The sequence below is a fragment of the Ictidomys tridecemlineatus genome, chromosome 11, assembly GCF_052094955.1.
Source record: "Ictidomys tridecemlineatus isolate mIctTri1 chromosome 11, mIctTri1.hap1, whole genome shotgun sequence".
Lineage (NCBI taxonomy): Eukaryota > Metazoa > Chordata > Mammalia > Rodentia > Sciuridae > Ictidomys > Ictidomys tridecemlineatus.
In genome coordinates this window covers 99,980,864-99,999,699 of record NC_135487.1, presented here as the reverse complement: position 1 = coordinate 99,999,699, position 18,836 = coordinate 99,980,864, and the positions used below count along the sequence as shown (strand labels likewise).

General features: G+C 34.6%; 1 pseudogene across 1 annotated transcript in view; it reads left to right on the top strand.

Annotated features, from left to right (window-relative positions):
- Positions 1 to 18,836, top strand: part of LOC120885895 (small ribosomal subunit protein uS5m-like) — a 439,518-nt pseudogene that overhangs the window by 259,290 nt on the left and 161,392 nt on the right. Inside the window, exon 12 of the transcript XR_013427982.1 lies at positions 4,022 to 4,078. The product of XR_013427982.1 is annotated as a small ribosomal subunit protein uS5m-like (transcript). The remainder of the gene's footprint in view (positions 1 to 4,021; positions 4,079 to 18,836) is intronic.

Sequence of the window (18,836 nt, the reverse complement as noted above, 5' to 3'; positions counted from 1 at the left end):
CAACTAGGTGAGATCTGGGTCATGGCATATGCTCACTTCTACCACTTTTGTCAACTCACTCATTTTCTTTCTATGTAGAGATAAGGTAGGGCAGGGGATACAATTTGGCCGAGCTATTTTTCCCTACTAATAATGTTATAGATTTTAGGCCTTTTTTTATGGCAGGTGAAGTAGATTGAAGCCAGTTCAGTTAGGCATTAAGCTGTTAACTAAATTTTTATGGGTTTAAATACCATCAGTCTAGAAAATTAAGATAGTTAGTTTAGGTCTTAGATTAATTAAAGTAATTGATTTGCATTCAGTTGATGTGAGATAGATAGTCCCGACTGCAGGAATTAAGTATAAGTACTTGCTTAGTGATTTGAAGGCATTTGGTCTAAATTTAACCTAAAACCTACCTAAAGATTTATAGCTAAGGTATAAGGGGAAGGAAGAGGGTTTATATAATTATGAGACTTGGCATGAGAGGGTTTATTTTTGTGTTTTGAATTGTCATTTTATTTTAGTATTGTTGGATGATGGAAATAGTGTTATCGATGTTGAGTAGATAAGTTGCATATAGATAGAAATATAGGTTTAGTAAGGCTGTTATTGGTATTGATATAGATATAATGACATTGCTATTTGATACAAGTTCTTTAATTATAACTCATTTTGGGGTGAATTCAATTAGTGGGGGAAGTTTGCTTAGAGATATAAGTACATTAAGAATTATCAAAATTGGTAGAAGAAATTTGTGTCATATATTGAAGAGTGAAAGCTTGGTGGTTTTCTTGTTATAATGGGTAAATATGAACTTGTTGATTGTATGTATACTGTAAATAATGATATTAAATATAGTTAAGGTGGGATTCAATGTGATGATTGTTATTATTCAGTCTACGTGGGGGATTGATGATTATGCTAGGATTTTTTGTAGTTGGGTTTGATTGAGTCCTCCTCAGCCTCCTCATACATTAGACAGAATTGCCATCATTATCATAAAGACAAATTGATTGAGGGAGCAATTTGAAACATAATGAAGATTGGGGCAATTTTGTGTCATGTTAGTCAGATTAGTCCTGATATAAGTGGAACTCCTTGGGTAACTTTTGGGCCTCATAGGTAAAATGGGGTTATTCCCATTTTTACTGGCGCACTACAGCAAATATTAGGGGTGAAATTTGGTTGAGTTGATTACAGTTCATTGTCCTGAGTGTACAAAACTGGTGATGCTAGACCCTGAATTAAGAAATATTTGGATGCATTTTCAGTGGATTGAGGGTATGCTTTGTTAATTAAAATAGGGATAATAGTTAGTATGCTTATTTCTAGTCCTACTGAGGTAAGAAGTCAGTGGAAACTAAATAATGCAGTTAAATTTCCTTAAAATTAGGTGAAATTGATGGTAGAGGCAATTAAGGGATTAATTAGTACAGAAAGGGTATAAACCAACATTTTTTTGTGGAATAGCCTGATAGCTTATTTAGCTGACCTCATTAATAGGACATGGTGTGTAAGGTAGCCTTAAGAATTTTGGATTCTTAACGTTAGGTTCAAATCCTATGGTTCAAGAAATAAAAGGGTTTAAGCCTCTATTATTTACTCTGTGAAAGTAACTCTGTTGTCAGACATATTTCTTTAGGTTAGAGTACACATGTAATGACAATGCACGGGGGGGTGTCATATGCATATAGAGCTAGTGTTGGGGTAAAGTTTTCTTCAAAATAGTTGTATGAGTTGGTCGTATCAGAATCATAGGTATGATGCTTGAATTCATAGAAATGTTGAAGTTAGTACTAGGGTTTTTAATGCAAAACTGAATGTAAAGATTTCAGGGATTGGTGGGTTGAAGAGTACTTCTATAAAAAAAGAGTTGTGGTTAAAGCATTTATTATAATGATTTGTGTGTATTAGGCCAGGAAAATAAGGCAAAGGGGCCTGCAGCATGTTGTAGGTTAAATCCTGGTACAAGTTCCTCCTTCTGTCAGGTCAAAAGAAGCTCAGTTTTTTTCTGCTACTGTTGAGATGAATCATATTATTGCTAGAGGTCACATTGGTGGTATAATCCTAGGAATTGTTGAGTTGCAATAAGGGTTGATAAGGTAAATGATCCATTTACAAGTAGAACAAACAGTAGAATGATGGCCAGAGTTACTTCATATGAGATTGTGCTTCAACTTGTAATGCTCTTATTAGGGCATATTCAGAATTGGATGCTCATCTCATTCATAAGATTGTATATATGGCTAAGCTTGAGGTTGCAAAAATAAAGAGTATTTCCATATTTGTGTTGATGAAGGGTCGTGGTATGGGTAGGGGAGTACACATTGTAAATGACAGAGTAAGGGCTAGGGAAAGTGCAGTAATAAATAAAATGATGGAAGATGTTTTTAGAAGTTTGTGTGGTTCTTTAATAAATAATGTAATTGCATCAGCAAATGGTTGAAGAATGTTTGGGCCTTTTTAGAGTTGTATGTAACCCTGTATTTTTCCTTCAACTAAACTTAAGAAAGATATTACTACTAAAATTGGGACAACCAGGAATAGTAAGTTAACTAAGAATATGTGTTAAGTTGAGGAATTGAACCTCAGGTAATAAAGTTTGAAGTGTTATGCAATTGCTGGGCTCTTCCATCTTAACAGACCCTATTCTAGGGCAGGGTAAGTAATGGTTTACTAGGTTTAGATTATTTCATCCATTATTCTAAGAAAAAAGTATAGAAGTGGCCTTAATTCTGTTGTCCTTTTTAACTGGGAGAAATATTTTACTAGCTAGAAACCGACCTAGATTTCTCCAGTCTGAACTGAGATCATTCAGGACTTTAATTATTGAACAAATGAACCATTGATAGCAGTTACATTCTTTGGATGTCCTGATCCAACATCGAGGTCTTAAACCCTACTGTCAATGTGGACTCTTGAGTAGGATTGCACTGTTATCCCTAGAATAACTTGTTCTATTGATCAAATAGTTTGAGTCAATTAATGAGTTTGAATTTAGACAAGTTGTGTCTGGATTATAATCATTCTGAGGTTGGTTTATACACTGAAGTCACCCCAACCAAAATTTTTAACCTACAGACAGGATTTTACATCCCAATGGGTTAGAGTCAAGGATTCATAACTATGATTTTATAATTCAATTTCATATATAGTAATGAAACTAACTGCTTTATTATAGAATTTTTTAGAGAAATAAATTGTAGTGTAATCAAAATCAGTATTATCAGTATTATTTGTTTGGTCCAAATTCTGTTGTATTTATTTCCATGCTCCACTCTAACTTGTTTTCTTTCTCCTTTGGCTTAAACACATGTTCACTTGACTGGTCATGTTTCCCTCTTTCTGTTTGTTTCTTTCTCCTCCCTTAACTTTCTAGAAATGTTTTACCTCTAGGCTCAATATTTCCCTCAGCCACCTGTGCCTCCATGGTGGCTTCTTTAATTAGTCTTTCTGTTTTCTATTTGCTGTGTGCACCTGTCATTCATCCATCATTGCCCTAAAGGATTCATTATTGCCTTTGTCAGATGCAGACAAATGTATGCAATCACTTGTCTTCAGGTATCTGACATACAGGATAAAAGGACTCTATCCCATCTCAGTTGTAAATTGTCCTCAAAACTCAGCTCAAGAGGTACTTTGGGCAAATAAAAATCACAGGAACATTCAAAACTCATTAGTAATTGCTTTGAATTTCTTAAATATCATATTTTGGCAAATATACTGAGCTACTGATGGATCAAATCTTTACCCAGGATTATTGTGGTCAAGAAAATAATCTATTAGATAATAACAGTATCTTTGTAATAACTGACTAGAGGTGAGAGGAGTAATGTTTAGAGATGTCTTTATCATCTCTTATAATTCTCAACCTATGTGAAAATGCAGGTCATTAAATGGCAGAATTGGGGTTGGAATGTAAGTCTGAATGATTCAGAAACCTATGTTCTTTCCAATGTATCATGAAGTAATGCTGAATATTATAATTATTTTATCAAATGTAATGCTCATTATACATAAAGCTTTTATTCCTTTTCAGAATGTTCCTGAAGTAAAAGGAAGAATATATGGAGATGTTCAGCATTTCAGGAAAATGGTAAGATACTTGAAGTCTGCTCATTCTTGTGCTGTTTACTGACTTGAGATTATAGATATTTTCATTAACACAGAAGCAAAATGTGAGATGGGGAAATCAACAAATGCCATAATTTGCACTTATTCCATTAGAGGGAAATTGTAGGAGCAGTATACACATCTTATAGTCATGTAAATGATTCTAATGTGTTCCAACAATAACATATTTTATACATTCTAACATAAGCTTTGACATTTGACTCACAACTCTTAGGGTTGTGAGTTGCTCCTCTGACTAGGGATCATGTTGTTCTCCACTAATCAGTATGTTCACTTTGTTGTATGTACACTTTCATTCATATATATATGATTTGAACTCAAAGGCACTTAAACACTGAGCCACATGTCCAGCCATGTTTGGTATTCTGTTTAGAGAGGGTATCACTGAGTTGTTTAGGTCTTTGCTACATTGCTGAGGAAGGCTTTGAATGCACAATACTCCCGGCTCAGCCTCTGAAACTGGGATTACAAGTGTGTGCCATCATGCACAGCTCCTATAATAGTTTCATTGAAAACATAAACTTGTTACTGGAATCTTAACTTTAGGTTTCATTAAACCTGTATTCCTGATTTTTCTACAGTATGCTCTGTCATGTTTTTGCCGTAAACATAAAGAAAAAGTCCAAAGCTAAAAGTACTCATCATCAAATTATGAATAAGAATTCTTCTCTGTACTAACTTTGTCTGAATTTATGATTATTTTTGATATATTCCTGTATAATTGATTATCTATCCCTTTTGCTTTTCAGTCTCTCCAGGGAAACATTCTCATATTAGAGTAAAATGTTTCCATTTTTTTCTAGAATTGTTAACTATATGTTGTATGACATATACAATTTTAATATAATATCTTGTTTCCAAACCTGTCAGAGACCAGCTCCAACAGGGGGTCTCAGGAGATGAACAGATGGTGAGGAGTCGGCGAAAGAGGGGGTGGAGAAACAACACAGACACCAAAGTGAAGGTGTTGATCCCAATCTTTACTTGTGAAGTTGATCATATATACTTTTCATTTTGGCAGGCTTACAGTATTTTGTGGTTACAAAACAGGAATCATTATTCAAACAAAACAAAATATTACGTAGCTACAATTAGAATAGAAGAATGTATCTTGGCTTATGCATAAGCAAGCATTTGTACTTTCAGTTCGCGTTTTGCTTTGAGCTGTTCTGGTTAGTTAACTTTTAATAATAGTTACAAATGTCCCAAACTATTGGCCTATACCTTGACTATTCTTTCTTGACTTACTGACTGGAACCGGTGCCATGGTTACGGCAAGTGGTTGATTTGTTATTACTTTTAATCAAACAAAAGTAAGAGCACAAACCATTGTGCACAGGAACAAGAACAAGTTGCCCAGTACTAAGCACTAATCTATCTTCTTAACATTAATTTTTCTTCTCTAGATTTTAATTTAATTCCTCAAAAACTTCCTTGATAGGAATACAGGGAGTTTTTCTTTAGACATTAACAATTTACACTCCACAGCTGAATCATTGTATTTAGAGCAAACAGATCTATGTTTTAGAAGTAGTTGCATTAATTGGGAAAGTCATGATTTTTCCTTCATACTTAATGGTCAGATGAGAAATCGCAACTAGACTTATTAAAGGAATACAAAAACAAATCAGCCCATTCCCAGAAACATACTGCGCTCCTCCAGAGGATGGATGCCTTGCACCATCCACCTCAGTAGGGCTTTGCCATTGGCTTGAGTCAGGGGAGGGGCACAGCACAAACCCATCAAGGCTGCCCTTGAAGATAAAAATAAAGCAAATGAGGTAGTGGAGGTGATTGATGTAAGGACAATCTAATCAGTTAAATTTTGCTATACAAATTTTCTGGAAAGAGATACATTAAACTTTTGAATTGTAAGCAAACTTCCCAATCCTTGTTTTGTTTCCAAATTCTATGGAAGGGTTTCACATAAAAAATTCAAATGTGAAAGTCAGTGTCTATGATTAAAATAAAAGTCATTTATAAGCCTAGAAAAATAATTTTTATAAAGACCTTTGTCTTAGGTGTTGCTACATTTAAATCTTTGTAAAAATTTTTATTAGTGCATTATAGATATATATAATAATGTGGTGTGTTATTGACATAACAATACATGCATGGAATATAATTTGCTCCACATTATTTCTAGGACCTCCTTCTCTCCCCACCTGCCTTCTGTTGTTCTCCTTCCTCTATTCTACTGGCCCTACTTCTCTCTATTTATAGTCTTTAACATTTGTGCTTGTCCATAGATACAGAGTTTAAATGTTTTGTGGTACATTCATATGTGTGCCTAGCATAATTTGATCAACAAATTTGATCAACCTCTTTCATAGTGGTTCACTATTCCTGTCCCTCTTGTCTCCTCATGTGTCCTCTTCTTCTCTTGCACTGTATCCCTTCCATTTCCATAGGCTTTCCCACATATTTCTTCATTTTGTTCTAGCTTCTGCATATGAGAAAAAAATTCCATCCTTGGCTTATTTCACTCAGTGTAATGTTCTCCAGGTCAATCCATTTATAAGCAAATGCCGCAATTGACTGTTATGGCTGAGTAAAAGACCATTTTCTATATATACCAACTTCTCCATCCATTCATCTACTTATGTGAACTTGGGCTGGTTCTATATCTTGGTCTTATGAGTTGCACTGCTATAAAAATTGATGTGACTGCATTGTGCTGATTTTAGCTCTTTTAGATAAACAGGGAGGAGGAGTGGGATAGCTGGGTGGTTCCATTCCTAGCTTTTGAGAAATTCCCATGCAGTTTTCCAGAGTGATTTCATTCATTTGAAGTCTCCATCACAAAGTATGAGTGTACCTTTTTTCACCTTGGTCTCTCCAGAATTCATTATTGTTCATATTCCCCCAAATTGCCATTATTAAAGTGAGATGAATTCTCAGTGTGGTTTTTGACTTGGATTTCCCTAGGGATGTTGAACTCCTTTCAGGTGTTGCTTGGCTATTTTTTTTCTTTTAAGAAGTGTCTATTTTGTTCTTTGGCACATTTATTCATTGGTTTCTTTATTTTTTGGTGTTAATCTTTATAAGGTTCTTTATATATTCTAGATATCATTCTGCTTTTGGAGAAGCAGCTGGAAAAGATTTTCTCCAATCCTATGCTCTATATTCTTTCTCTCAGTTGTATGCTTTGCATGCACACCTTTTTAAATTTGATGCCATCCCACTATTGATTCTTGATTTTCTTTCTTGAGCTTAGGGTCTTCTTAAGGCATTGGAAACTGAGACAATGAGGTGGAGTGTTGACTCTGTCTCTTCTTTTAGCAGTTGCAAACTTTCTGATCTAATTCCTGTGACATTGATCCACTCTGATTTGACAAATGTTCAGGTTGAAAGATGTTTCTGGTGCACATGGATAATTGGTCTGAGTACCATTAGTTATAAAGGTTATCTTTTCTCCCATGTATGTTTTTGGGACCTTTCTCAAGTATTAAGTGACTGTGTGGATTTGTATCTATGTTTTCTATTCCATTGGTCTCTATGCACGTTTTGATGCCAATACCCTGATATTTTTGTTAGCATAGCTGTGGAGTACAGTTTGATATCAGGTATTGTCGTGCCTTTAGCATTTCCCTTCTTTCTTAGTATTGACTATTCTGAAGTTTTTATTCTTCCAAATGAATATCAGGACTGCTATTTTCCAGTTTTGTGAAGAATGTCATTGGTTTTTTGGTGAGATTGAATTGAAACTGTGTAATATTTTGTGTAGTATGGCCATTTTGACAATATTAAATTTGCCCTTCCAAGAACAAAAGAGGTATTCCCTACTCCTTGTTCTCTCCTCCCTCCTTCTCCTCCTCCTCCTCTTCCTCCTCCTCCTCCTCCTCCTCCTCCTCCTTCCACTTGAGTTTATTAATAGTTCTATTTAGGTATTATTAGTATATCAACTATTACTTCTTGAAACTTGATACTGCCTCCTCAGAGCTTCCATGTAAGCTTCTGTAAGACAGTTATGTATGGATCAGAGTAATCAAACTTATAAGGGAGTCATCTTTCCAATGGACCTGTCTATGGGAGTACAAGCCTTGTTTGCATCACACAAAGAGAGAGAAAATAGGTGAAACTAAGAAAATAGCAAAACAGGATTAGTGAGAACAGTCACAACAATTTCTATCAAGCACTTCTCAATGGAAATCTAGATTTTCCTTGTAAGTATTTGTCCCTTGTGTGTTCCTGTATTTTATCATTCTACTAAGTATACTGCCCACAGAACTAGCTTCCTCGAGGTGAGGTATTTTATTCTAACTAGTTTTGACTGAAAACCTGCAGACACTGTTGTGTGCAAGGAAGCAATAGTATACTCCTTATAATTGTTCTATTGCCATTGTTCCAGAAAATTCCTGCTATGTGTTTGGCCCTGTCAGTTATATGCTAATGATTTTGCTAGTGACTTATTTTTCTGTCAGTCTTTCAGCTTTCAGTTAGTGTTATGAGCCTGAACAATCAGTTTAGGAATCAAACACTGATAAAACTTGTTCTTTATCCTCTCATTTGACAAATCCAAAAAGGGGGGGCATGAAAGTTTTTAATGACTTATGCCTATCAGTAAAATAAATAATATTCATTCAAGAAGAGTTTCCATGAATTGTCCCAAAGGAATACTCTGTAATAAAATATTAGTCTCATACTTTTACTATTTCATGTTTTATACTGTTGATTAATTTACCCTTTTCTTTAATAACAGATGAGAGTTCTAAAATTGAAACTTTAAGCAGGTAGGATTTTATGAATTTAAAAATTGTATTTGTTAAGTATTTAAAACATACATAGAAAAGGAGGATATTTTGAGTGTTCTGAGCTAGAGATCCTATCAAATGCCTCAAACTTGTTTTATTTTATGTTTTTCTCTTTTTTCTTTCCATTTTGACACCAGGGATTGAACCCAGGTGCGCTTAACCAGTGAGCCCAATCCCCAGTTCTTTTTTATTTTTTATTTTGAGAAGGACTTGCTAAGTTGTTTAGGACATTTGTAAGATGCTGAGGCTAGTCTTGAACTTGGGATCCTCCTGCCTCAGCTTTCCAGGTCACTGGGATTACAGGCTCTGCCATACCCAGGCACTTTTTTTTCTTATTAATAATCACAGCAGCTTGAACTGTGTTTTTATAACCTACTGTTTACTAATTAAACCACTGTCTTTCAGATTTGAACTGACTATCCCATGATTTCCAAACTAAAGTACTTGGCCTATGATGGGAGATGGATATTTGACTGTCTGCCCACTTGGCTGACTAATCTATACTTTCACCCCTGTGCATGGATTGATAGAGACTCATGGGGCATTATGATCAAGATGTAGATCCATACCAGATGAACTCAGTAATTTACTCTGAGTTATGTGTTCATTTTGATTCAGACTTTACCTGGGAAGCTGGGATAATACTGCAAGAGTTTGTCTTAATATTTTGTAGATTGGTTTTATAATCAACACCTTTTAACATTAAATCTTTTAGGAAAAATCTCACAATAGCAATTATTATAAGACCATGGGTTTTATATGAACAAAATCAGGCAAGTCTGGGAGAAAAATTATTTTATTGGAGGTGTGGTATATTGATGTATAGGCCATGTTATATAACATTAATTACATTTGAAATCTTCTTAGAAGATATTTCAATTGATTTTTCTATTTCCTGATTTTCAGTTTGGATTTACCTTCAGACTACAACCACTATGTAGTTCTATCTAGACACTTTTTTCTTCATATTCTTTTGACTTTTATGTGAGTATAATCATGTTATGAGTATAGTCTTGTTTTTTTTTACATTCTCTTTTTTACCTTTCTTTGAGTTTCTTTTGCTCTATTAAGAAAATTCTGCCAGCTAAGTAAAACCACATCAAAAGCATTGAGAATTTCAGGGTTTTAAGGAATCTTATAAACTTGTCAAAGTAATACTTCCAAATGTGTTTATCATTCTGGGCAAATAGGTGTTATGATAAGAACCTACAACTTAAAGATATTAAAGTGATATTCTGGATATAGTAAGTGGCCACAGTAGAATCTTAATTCAGGTTCCTAACTATTGGCCCAATAGTGTACAATTTTACTGATCTATAGGTGCTTTTCTTATTGTTGTTGTTATTTATTTTTATTGTTTCTTTTTAGTTATGCATGACACTATAAATCATATCACATAATTACAAAAGCATGGAATATATCTGCTTGTAATGCAGTCCCCAGTATTCCTTCTTCCCCTCCCCCCATCCACTCTAGTCCCTCCCTTTCCTCCACTGATCTTTCTGCCATTTTCCCATAGATATTTATAAAAATTAAATGATTACAGGTGTGCACAATGGTTTCACTATCATATATTCATTTATGTACATAGGAAAATTATGTCAGATTCATTCCAGGGTCCATCCTTTGCTGAATTCCCCTCCATTCTCTTGACTCCTATTTGTCTATTCCACTGAAATTCTATCCTTTTTTTAATGCTCCCACCCATTTATTTTGTATTAGCTTCCACATATCAGACAAAATATTCAAACTTTGGTTTTATGGGAATGTCTTATTTCACGTAGCATGATAGTCTCCAGATCCATCCATTTACTAAAAATTTTCACAGTCATTCATTTCTGCTATTTCAACATTAGGTATATATACCTCATTTTCTTTATCCATTTATCTGTAGAAAGGCACCAAGCTTGGCCCCATAACTTGGATACTGTGAATTGTTCTGGTATAAACATTGATGTGTCTGCCTCACCATAGTATGCTGATTTTAGATCCTTTGGATATATACCAAGAAGTTGTATAACTGGGTCAAATGGTGGTTCCATTCCTAGTTTTTAGAGGAATCTCCATACTGCTTTCCAGAAGGGTTGTACCAAATTGCAGTTTCACCAGCAGTGAATGAGTACACCTTTTCTCCCCACATCATTGCCAACATTTATTGTTACTTGTATTCTTGATAATTGCCATTCTGGTTGGAGCGAGATGAAATCGCAGAGTAGTTTTAATTTGCACATAGCTGAGTGTTTTAACAACAGAATAGGAGAGCTTGTCTAGTGAACTCAACTGAACTCAACTAAAGAAGGTGAAAGTGAAGATAGTGTATGATCGCCATCCAGATGGTCAGAATGGAAGCAATGGAGGAAAAACAAGTTTGAAGAGGAACATACTGAGTTTTGGAGGCATAGGTTTTGAGAAAGAGATCAGAATATTAAGTTTTGTGGCCAATTTGTTAAAGACCAAACAAACATGAATGACAGAGGATGTTGGGGGCTATGTAGAAAGTCAGTCATATTTAACAATTGGTGCTGAAGAGAGGTTGCTGTTGCATGCTTTTCTGCTTTATTGGAGGAATGGGCAAAATCCAAGTTTCTGTGGAAAGATCTTAAAATAATTTGAGCCACTGGGAAGAGCAGAGAGAAATGTGAGGAAGGGTTAGAGTTCCTCAAGCATCATGGGGCTTGAAGTTCCTGAACTTCAATTTTCTATTTCCTTGAATAGATGTCTGCTCACATTTATCCAACTGACTGATTCCATTCCTATGTAGTGTCGGGCAGGGTTGTGATTGGGTGGCACAGCCATCAGGAAGCTTCAGTTGAGTAGTTGGGTAACATGTGCACACTGAGATCAGTGATTGACACTCATTTAGCTCGTTTTCCAGGAGCAAGAAGAGAGAGCTCCCAACTTTGTCCTTTGAGCCCAACCTTCTTTCAGAAATTTTCATCTTCATAGAATGAAGATTTAAAAGTAGGAGATTGCCTTTGAGTCCTGCAGGAGAGGGCCTTTGTAGTGGGAGCCCATAGGAAGGAAGTTATTTAGATTGTACTTAGAGAAACAGAGTTACAGCTTCCAGTACTCTACTTTGCCAATAGTCTTTCCCCTTGAGTGTCTGAATGTCTTCAGAATTTTGAATTATTTGGTACTGAATAAGATAGGACCTATATAAGATCATGAGTTGCATTTTATAATGAATAATGCCTCCATCTTTCAGGGAAATGTATTCTCAATAACACATTACACATTTGTTTTTTTTTTACTATTGTATGTTCATCTTTGAAGCAATTTAAATGGAACATGTCACTGTCTATGATATTTCTGGATAAAATTTTTTTCCTTTTCAGGAAGTCATTTCCATGCTGAGGAACTGAACTTGCCATTTTCAAGTTAATATGGTTTAGTCTTTGATCCCTGGAGATACAAGGGAGGAGGGACAATGTAGCTGAGGTAGAAACCTCATCTGGGTTACCAATTTTTGTTTCAGTTCAGGTAATACCAGTGATTTCTCTCATCAGCTAGATTTTCAGTTCAGCCTTCAGGAACATTTTTTTTAAAAAAAATGTTTATTCTCAGGCTCTGTTACCCTGGCCATCACCTTTGACACTGAACAAAGTATGTCTTCTTTTACTATTCCATTGATTGGAAAAGTGGAGACAAGGGGGGGGGGAAATAATTTTTTTTAAAAACAAAGGTCATATTTTAATTTCATCAACCTAGAAAAATCTATTTCTAACTAATATAGACATTTGCAGTTTTGGGCTATGAAGCAGGCATACTACTATGCTAAACATACCTGAACTATGAAACTTACCTCACGTGTAAGAAGCAATAGTTGTATTTATCGTTAACCTCCATTTAATGTTGGTTAGTATTTTAATGTAATACTTACACAGCATGACCACTACCAACAGCATAAACTAATGCTTTCTCTCCAGAGTTATTTGTAGCAAAGATATCAATACCACTTTGAAGAAGGAGCTTGATGATATTTTTTTGATTTATATCGGCAACAAGCATGAGGGTGATTCTACAATAACAAAGATAACTTCATCCTTAGGTGCTTTAATAAAATAAAGTTATTTAAGCAGTAATATGATATATTTTACCAATTTAACATCTTGCTTTATTTATACTAACAGACATAACCATTTGGAGAAATCAAGTGCTCATCTTTTCAAATCATCTCTAAGACTAAAAAAAAAAACAAGAAAAAAACCAAACCTTTTTGTCCCGATGTGGGAGAAGTTACAAACATAAAATTATTTTTTGGACAATAAGAATGATGAGGTTATTCACCTAAAGTAGGTAAAAAGTGATGGGAAGGGAGGGAAGGGTTTGGGGAGATAAGAAGGATAGTATAATGAAGCAGACATTATTATTACTGTGTGTATATACGTGAATGCATGACCAATGTGATTCTGCAACCTTCATACTCACAAAAATGAGATATTATATCCCATCTGATTAAAATGTATGATATGTCAAGGTCATTGTACTGTCATGTGTAACTAATTAAAACAAATAAAATTTTATTAATTTAAACAATAAAAAATAAAGTAGGTAAAATTTCAATGAAGAATGCTCATTTTCATCCCTAGTCTGATGTAATATATATTTCACAGCTATGTACTAGTCAAGCAAGTATGAGCTACATGTATCTTAAGATGATGATGATGATGATGATGATGATGATGACAATCATCATCATCATCATTGTTTCAGTTAAAACACTGACAAGTATTTTCTAGATGATGAACTCAATGTTACATGTATCATCTTACAATCACTCATTAAGCATATATTTATCCCTTTTCATATTGGGAAACATATTTAGTGATAATTAGAGTTTCCAAGTTGACACACTTTGCAACATGGATATCTATAAAAACAACCAAGTTGTGCATGAATCCAAAGTCTCTTTTCTCATTATCAGACACCCATGGCCTTTCTTCATTACAAGCAATGTTTATTCCAGTAAATCTATTTTTTTTTCTTCTCCCATGCCAATTAAAAACTAAAGCATTGGGCTGGGTTTTAACTCAGTGCTAGAGCACTTGCTTAGCATGTGTGAGGCACTGGGTTCAATTCTCAGCACCTCATAAAAATAAATAAAGGTTCACCAACAACTAATAAAATATTAAAAAACTAACAAACAAAACAAAAACAAAAACAAAAACAAAAAAAGTAAGCATCAGGTAGATGCTACTGTCGCAGGCACAACTGCCAAGACTGGAGATCTCTTCTCTGGGGACAGCCTCTATAGCCTTGGTTACCTCAGATGTTACTTACAATGTTACTTTGGTGGTCTCTGTCTCTGAACCAAAAGTTTCCTGTCAATCAGCTGCCACCTGTACCTCTACAACCATTGCTGGTGCCTCTGATTCTGCAACCTGGGGTCGCCTAGAGGTCTTCTTTCTGGGTTCTGCTATCACAGACGACGTCTCTGCCATGGATGCAACTGAAGCCGACACTGCTGCTGACCCTGGGAGAATGCCTAGTGAGGTGTCCCCCACAGCTGCAGTGGTGACCCCCACAGCTTCACCTGCTGCCAATAACTATTGCCACTACCACTGCTACCACGGCCTCAGGAATGCTTTGTGGGAGACTCCAGGTTTAGTTGCACATGGCTACACCCATTTTTGGAAACCAGCCAGGGCCTGGGGACCTGGGCGCCAGCAGGTTTACCATCACAAAAGCCTCAGTCTGGGGATTCCAGCCAGGACATGCAGGTCCAGTGTGGGGGTGCTTATAGGTTTGGAGGTACCTGGGTCTTCCTGCTGAGACTGCTGATAGCCCTTGTCTTGCTGCTGCATCTTGGGGTTGCTCCTTTGGAGGAGTGTATCTCTCGTGGTGTCTGCAATAGGAGCAGCATTGAGAACTTGAGACTGCAGCATGGCCAAGCCTGAAGTAGCTGAAGCCCAGATGGATGGGATAGAGACCAGGTTTGTGAGGGCTGATCTGGGTTTGGTGATCCCAAGAGATGTCAGAGATGGGGCTGAGAAACTGTTGAACACTGACACAGACCGTTTGACTTTCCAGCTACCCTTATTTTATTTTTCAATTCTATAATCTCTCTAACCATATTTGGAACAAGGTTTTTTTATTGAATTTATAATGTGGTTTACTGACTCCTTCATATTGAGGACTTCTGCTTAGTTTTTTTCACAATCTCTTTATTGAAGTGGTCTTTTACTTTCTGTGTGGAGAATAATAATATATGAATGGAATTTTTCATTTTTCTTGTATTCTTATGTCTTTAATTTTTTCTCTTTGTTTATATCCTTTCTCTATCTTGTCTACTTTCTTGGATTTTCTTTACAACTTTTCTCCAACTAATTGCCAATCTCTGTCAGCTCCTATTCCACTCTTCCTGTGAATTTTTACTTCTAGCTTCTCTCTTCCTGCCTCACAAAAACCGAAAACTGCATATTATATTACCTCTGTCTCTCATACATCATTTGAAATTATAAACTGTTTTAACAATTTTCTGTTTGTACTATAGTTATTAAACTCATCATTTTGGTTTAATATGAGAAAGCAGTAGATGCCTTAGTGGATGCTATTAGGTTTAAGGCTATATTCTGTACACTGGGTGCTGTTGATATTGGTCTCAGTATTAAAGGCAAAGTGCTGAAAACCTTCAGGGACACTATAAGTCTACAGGGTAGAATTTATGCTGCCTTAGATTCATACTTATAGATGGAAAAACACACTAACAACATAAAAAAAAAAACAAGGAAATAAAGCACCCAAACAAACCAAGATGCTTCAACAACAGAAGCCACTGATCACACAGTAGAAGAAATGTTCATGAAGGAGTTCAGATTACACATAGTTAAATTGAAATGTGAAGTAAGGGATAGTATAAGGAGTGAAGTCAAAGGAAAAATACAAGAAGTGAAAGACCACTTCAATAAAGAGTTAGAGATCATGAAATAAAATAAGAAGAAATCCTTGAAATGAAGAAATCAGTAAACCATATTATAAATTCAACAGAGAGTATCACCAACAGACTAGACCACTTGGAATAAAGAATCTGAGATAATGAAGACAAAATATATAGGCTTGAATGTAGAGTTGACTATGCAGAGAAAATGGTAAGAAACCATGAATAGAACATCCAAGAATTATGGGATAACATGAAAAAAAAAAACAAATTTAAGAATTATCAGAATAGATGAAGGAGGAAAGATACAAACCAAAGGGATGCACACTCTTTTCAATGATATAATAGCAGAAACTACACCAAACCTATAGAATGGAAAATCAAATACAAGAGGCTTATAGGACCTCATATGTACAAAATTACAGCTACCCCACACTAAGACACATGTAATGAGAATGACTAAAACAGAGAATAAAGATAAGATCTAAAAGGCTGTGTGAGAAAAAAAAATCAAATACTTATGTATAAGGGGAAACCAATTCAGACCTCAACTGATTTATCAAACCAGATCCCTAAAGCTAGGAGGTCCTGGAATAACATATTTCAAGCTCTGAAAGAAAATGGATGCCAACCAAGAATTTTATATCCAGAAAAATTAAGTTTCAGATTTGAAGATGAAAATAAAACAATAGTTAAACTATGGAACCAACCTAGGTGTCCCTCAATAGATGAATAGATAAAGAAAATGTGGTATATATACATAATGGAATATAACTCAGTTGTAAAGAAGAGTGGAATCATGGCATTCACCAATAAATGGATGGTGTTGAAGAATATCATGCTAAGTGAAATAAGCCAATCTTACAAAACCAAAAGCCAATATTTTTCTCCAATATGTGGATGCTAATTCACAATAAGGCAGTGGGCACTGGAGAAAAATAGCCTTACCTTAGATTAGGTAGAGGGAAGTGATGGAAAGGGAAGGAAGGGGATGTGGGGATAGAAAAGATAGTAGAAGGAAACAAACATTATTTCTGTATATATATATATATATATATATATATATATATATATATATATGGCTGCATGACTAATATTATTTTGCAACATGTACACTCAGAAAAATGTGAAACTATATCTCATCTAAGTATGATATGTCAAAATGCATAAATGCATTCTACTTTCATGAATAACTAATTAAAACAAGTAAAAATTAATTAAAAAACTAAAGAATCAAAATATTTTTTAAAAAGTAAAGCATCTAGAAATTGCAATTAATTCTCATTTAGAAATAATATAATATAAATTACTTCAAAGAATGTAATTTAAAGCAAATAATCACCCAAATTAAAAAATGATTTTCAATGTCTATTTTTTGCTTAATATAGCAATTTCAAAGGGAAAGTGATAAAAAGCTGAAGCTAAAAACACAATAGAAAGGTTAAAGACTTCAGTATTGGATCAAAAATAAACTAAATCCACACTTTAAAATCTTACATGAAACCCCTTTGGATAACACAAGATCATGTGATGCACAAAATCCCTTAAAAATAAAAAACACAGGTAATATTGTAAAGGAATAAATCATACTATATATATATATATACATATATATATATATATGTATATATATTTTTTTTTTGTATGTCCCAGTCCAAGTAATCACATTTCTATCTAACAAGCGATTTGTGCTTATATTTCTCACTCAATAATTATAAGTTATCATTCTTCTTCCAATTAATTTAATATTTCTGATTTGAGTGACTATCACCACATCATTAAGGCTTTTGTTTTGTTTTGTTTTGTTTTTCCATTTTTTTTATTGATTGTTCAAAACATTACAGAGCTCATGATAAATTATCTTTCATACATTTGACTCCATTGGGTTTTGAACTCCCCAAATACATATTGCAGACTCACTTCTGTTACATACTCACATTTTTACATAATGGCATATTAGTGACTGTTGTAAAAGGCTTTTTTTAAATATGATATCTTTCCTTCTGATCAACAGCATGTATATTTGCTTTCATTGAATTCAAAATTCTGCAATCTGCTGTTTGTTTTTCTATACAGCAATTAAAAGTGGCATGTGGCTTTTCTGGAAAACAAAACCAATTTATCAACAAAATTGCTCAGTTGAACTGAAAATCTGATAACAGACCATATGAACACGAACATATGATACATAAAGAAGATGAAGAGCAGCCTCTTCCTTCTTTGGCCTGTACTTACAGATGGGCTGCTCTTTCACTTTAAAAAGCCCTCTTCTGCCTAGAGTGGCCACTGAACTCCAGTCATCTCCAAAACTTGCTTCAACTATTTACTCCTCCCAGGAATCTTTGCCTCTGTCATAGCCTTTATCATGGTGTTTTGGAGTTATATAACTTTTGCCCCTTTCTAAAACTAAAACTAAAACTTTCTTGAGGACAGGGACTGTAACTTTATTCTCAATAACACCTAAAGCTAAAACACAGTAGTAAGAGGATTTAAGAATCTTATTGAATTTATGAGCTAAACTTTCATCTCTAGAGCAGGCATTATCAATCTATATTCCAAAGAATGTCAACATTTCCAGAAATACCAAGGCTCATCAGAAAAATTCCTTGATTCACTGTCAGAAAAATATTATAAAACCATGCATTATATGTTCAAATTTTTTAAATTGATTTATTTTTTAACTACATGACAGTGGAATGCATTACAATTCTTATTATACATACAGAGCAAATGTTAAGTATGTAATACAGTATTGTTTGCTAAAGGTGACTTGACTTCTTTAAAATGCAAGTAATATTGCAAAAGACTTAAAACTATAGTCATGTGTCAGCAATGGTCCAATATTAAATCTCTTCACCTATGCTAACACCTATTTGATAATACTTTCTCATAGCAAACATTCACATTTGAGGAATTAGAATAGCAGGGAGATAGCTTTGGGAGCTTCCCAATAATATGCAAGTTTTCTTCATGCTACACAAATCTATTTATGGTGTCACCATATGAGACACTGGGGAAATGGGCTCTGTGTTAAAAGACAGCGACTTCAAATAAACTTTGATTGCTTATTACTAATTGGTATCTGTTTT